Here is a 4,681-nt window from a genome sequence, read left to right as displayed (position 1 = left end):
TACACATGATATGGTTGGGCTACCGGGATCCTTGAATTTCTGCGGCACGTCTTGCTTCAGGATGGAACTCACTTTCTCAGTCAAGAAGATTTTCTTTTGAATAATTTTTCATCTTTTGGTCGTGCATAAGTCTTTCAGAAATTTGGCATATGAAGGAATCTGTTTCACGACATCAAGTAGAGGAATGTTGACTTTCACTTGTTTCAACACCTTTAGGATATCCTGAGAGTTAGAAAGAGGTTTTGGTGAAACCAACCGTTGGGGGAATGGAGCAACTGGCTTCTCTAGAAGTTCCGGTTCTAATTTTTGTGGGGCATCACTAGCTCCATCATTGTTGTCCTCTTCTGGTTCTTGAGGTTTTTCGGGTCTAACCGGAAGAGTTTTATCAATGATCTTCCCACTCCTAAGAGTGGTGATGGATTTAGCATGCCCCATCTGATTTGAAGAACTGGGATCATTAATCTCGTACTGCGGTTTAGGATTGGGGAGAGGTTGTGCAGGAAGCATCCCCTTTTCTATAACCGTCATACGAGAATCTATCTTTTGCATAAAATCTGTAATTCCCCGCATTGCCTGAGCCAGCTCTTATATGGGATTTTGAACCGGTTCCTCTTGAGGTTTCACTTAATTTGGATTTTGATTGAAGAAACCTGGAGGGGTCGCCGTTTGTCCATTCCTCCAACTAAAGTTTGGATGATTTTTCCAGCCAGGATTGTATGTATTAGAGTTAGGTCCAGTAAAAGGTCTTTGATAGTTGTTTACGGCATTGGCTTGTTCATTCAACAGTCCTCGAAAGGCGGGTATTGTAGGACAGTTTTCAGTTGTGTGAATGTTGCAATCACAGATGCCGCAAACAATTTCATTAACCTTATCCTTCTTTCCTTCCATGGCCTCAACTTTCCTTATGAGTGTAGTCACTTTACACTTGAGATCATCCTCTTCTTTCAAGAGATATAATCCACCTTTTTCCTTTAATTGAGTTGGCCTAGACGTGGTGTTCGACTTTGGGTAATAGTCCCAAGATTGTGTTTTTTCAGCCAGACTGTCGAGGTAGTCCCATACCTCGTCGACATCTTTATTAATGAACTCTCCATTACACATTGTCTCGAGCATTTGGAGCATGGAAGATGTCAGTCCATCATAGAAAAAATTTGTAATGCGCCACGTTTCAAATCCGTGTTGTGGGCATGAACTGACCAAATCTTTGAACCTTTCCCAACATTGGAAGAATGTTTCATCTTCCTTTTGAGCAAAGTTCATGATTGCTTTTCTGAGGATAATCGTTTTATGATGTGGGAAGAATTTTTTTATGAATTCCCTCTGCATGTCGTTCCATGTGCCAATTGATCTAGGACACAGTGAATGTAACCACGTCTTAGCTTTCTCTTTTAAGGAAAAAGGAAAGAGTTTCAGCCTAATTGTATCCTCAGATACATTAGGAAAACATAATGTAGCTATAATCTCATCGAACTCTTTCAAATGTAAATATGGACTCTCTGATTCAAGTCCATGGAATTTGGGAAGGAGTTGGATAACTCCTGGCTTGATGTCCATTTGTCTTGTGTTTTCAGGAAAAATCATGCATGAGGGCGTACTCACTCCCACTGATTGTAGATAATCTCGTAAAGTACGAGGCGGGGGTGCCTGTTGCACCTCATTTTCATCTTGGTTATCCTTCACCCTAGGTGGAAGTAGAGGAGGTTGGTCTTCAGCCATAACTTCAGTTAACTCAGGGAATTTCGAGCGGTGTCTAGTCCTGCGATGGATAGTCAACCCCTCAACCAATCCTCCTTCAGTCAAGAGACGTCGAGTGTCGTCACGGGCCCACTTGGGCATGAAACACTCGCAGCCCTCAATCAAAGTCAAAGCCTAATACTAAGAAAGGAAAAGAAAAAAGAAAGAGAGGGAGAGTTGGAAAGAAATTACTAAATTGGAGTCCTAAGTTAAAAACCTGTAAAATAAAACAAAAATAAGTTAGATTCTAAAAAGAGAAGAACGATCCTTTAAAAGAAAAATAGCAGTAAATTAATTTCTAAAAGAAGGAATTCTTAAAAGAAAGTAAAAATTTCTAAAATAAATTAGGAAAGACCTAAACTAGAAAGTAAATTATTAAAAGAGAACTGAAAAAATAGAAAGTAGGGAAGGAACTTACCGAATTAGAAATTTCTATTTTAAAGGCCTACAAAATAGGAAGGTTAGTTTCTAAAAAAAAATTCTAAAAATAAATGAGGAAACAAATTAGATTCTAAAAGAGTTAAAATTAGAAAGTTACTAGAGAACAAAAATAGAAGGTTAATCTCTAAAAAGGAAAATAACTAACCTAGTTCCTAAAAACAAAAGAGGAAAGTTTCTATACTAGAGTTAGAAAATTTCTAAGATTTAAACCTTAATTCTAAAAATAGAAAAAGTAGAGAAATTAGGAAGGAATTACCAATTTAAGAACTTATGTCAGGATCCTACAAAACAGGAAAACAGGTTAAGTTCTAAAAATAGAATAAAATAAAATAAAAACTTTTATCCTAAAGTAAGTAAAATCTTAATCCTAACCTAATTCTAAAACTAATTAATTTCAGAAAAACGTAGCCGTCAATCCCCGGCAACGGCGCCAAAAACTTGTTCACTCTCCAAGTATAGGGTTGTGATGTAGTAATAAACTCAGTAAGACCGAGGTCGAATCCACAGGGACTGATACCTGTACGTTATCTGAAACCAAGTAGAACTAGAACTAGACTAAGATGCGATCTAACCAAATAGAATTTTAAGGAATAATTGTGGAATAATTATCTAAAACTTTAAGGAATTCAGAGGAAGGAAACTAGGGATTCAGAGGATCCACTTGTAGAGATCAGGGAGATCTTATGCCTGCTTCGAAAATCATGGAAATCAACTAGACTTCCTTTGATATAGTTTTCAAGAGATGAAAGGTATATGAATTAGAATAGATTCCATCACCAAACCATGCCCAAGAGACAAAGTTAACAAAAGAATTAAACTAATTACCAACCATCAACATGCTATGAAGGTAAGGAAGGGTACTGTCATCCTACCATACCCATGGAACAATGATGAACAACAGGGCTTCCTGACTTCATAAACATAAAAAGGGGAAAAAAGGAAATATTCAAAGCCATTGCAGACCCATTGTAATTTCAGTCACAACAGACCATTAAAGACTAAAAACAGTCCTTTCATAATCATCAAAGAACAAATTCAGTTCATGCATTCACATTAAAAGCATAAAGTAGTCTCCCATCTCGCTACAGGCTTCACCTCTTGGCCCTATCGAAGAGGTTTAGCCAACCATGATTAGGCTAAAATCCGTAGGGTTCATAAGGAAAGAAGAGAATAACAGCCCAAAAAAAATAAGAAAAAGAAAAAGAAAATAAGGCAAAACTTCCCTTTCCTCTTCCAGTCTTCTCGTTTACCCAAGCCAAGCTCTCTCACATTCCAGCCGCCCTTTCCAATCCTCCACACGCTGCCAGCAACTCTCTCTCCAGCCACGTCTAGCAGCCAAAAAAGAACTCCCCTGTTCCCGTGCTCTCTCTCTCCAGCCACGTCTAGCAGAAAGCCCCCGCCCTGTCTTCTCATTTTTTTTTCTTCCTTTTTAAAGATGAAAAGCTCCCTCCTGGTGCTGTGGAGTCCCCCCAGAAATAGGTTGCGGAAATAGTCCTTCCGCAGCCAGGAACGCACGTCCCTGTTATGGTGTAGCAACACTTAAAAACCGACTTGCGTCGGCTCGGAATTGTGGCGGAATGATGGCCCAGATTTCTGATTTGGCTTCATGAACGGGATCAGGACCCCCCTTGGCATCCTCTGGACGGATCAGATCATCAAACCGATCATCCCCTTGATCGCTCAGTGGCCCACTGCGGTCGATTTTTGCTGACGCAGAGTCTACGCACGATCCTTCGCTGGGAAGATCGGTGGGCCCATGATCTGCATCAGTGGTGAAATCCAGTCTGTCCACTGGTCTCAGCTCGAAAAACCGTTTTGAGATGGGCGGTTTGGGATTGGGTTGATCGTGGCCCATTGAACTTTAAACCAGCCGTCTGTCTTCCGTTTGAACGATTGAAAATCGATCTCTGATGAATCTCAATTTTTTTTCCACCTAGGCCATGGTAACATGGACGGTGTGTCTCATGAACGGCTCGGATCCTTCGAAGAACTGCTTTGTGGGGCCCACTAACAAAAAACGGACGGACAGTGTAAAGACGCTATCCATTTTTTTCGTAGAAGAGAGAGGGAGACGGGTCGCAGTCGGTTTGACCAAACTGGCTGGTCCGGTGCAGCTCACGTGCTTGTACACTATACGCACGTCCAACTCGTTTGGGGTCCATGATGATGAATCCCGGAAATTCGCTCCGTTCATCCGTTTTGTCTCCTCAGATAATGGGTTGAGACCAAATTTTAGGCATATCCAGATCTCAGGTGGGCCCAAAATCAATGGTTTATGGGCTGCTCTGAGCGTTGGGCCACTTTCAGAGGGATCCAATGGCTAAAATTTGACGTGTACGGTTATTTTTTGGTCATCAGGCCACGTATGGAGTTTCAAACTAATCAGATGGTGGGAACCCTATGATCTTGCATTCTGGACACTTTTCAGGCCACTTGAGCTTCAATTCCTCGATTTTCTTGGATCCCTGGCGTGCAAATCTGTCGATCTTGGTCTCCTAGGGTCTGT

The 4,681-nt window shown here is 40.9% G+C and overlaps 1 non-coding gene across 1 annotated transcript; it reads left to right on the top strand.

Annotated features, from left to right (window-relative positions):
• The first annotated feature begins 1,171 nt into the window (after positions 1-1,171).
• On the top strand, positions 1,172-1,278 carry LOC131223792 (small nucleolar RNA R71). The gene has a single exon (XR_009160697.1). It is a non-coding gene; the product is annotated as a small nucleolar RNA R71 (small nucleolar RNA).
• The last annotated feature ends 3,403 nt before the right edge of the window (positions 1,279-4,681 follow it).

Source organism: Magnolia sinica, chromosome 1, assembly GCF_029962835.1.
Source record: "Magnolia sinica isolate HGM2019 chromosome 1, MsV1, whole genome shotgun sequence".
Lineage (NCBI taxonomy): Eukaryota > Viridiplantae > Streptophyta > Magnoliopsida > Magnoliales > Magnoliaceae > Magnolia > Magnolia sinica.
The sequence above is the reverse complement of the archived record's forward strand: the minus strand, read 5'-3'. Positions and strand labels throughout refer to the sequence as shown.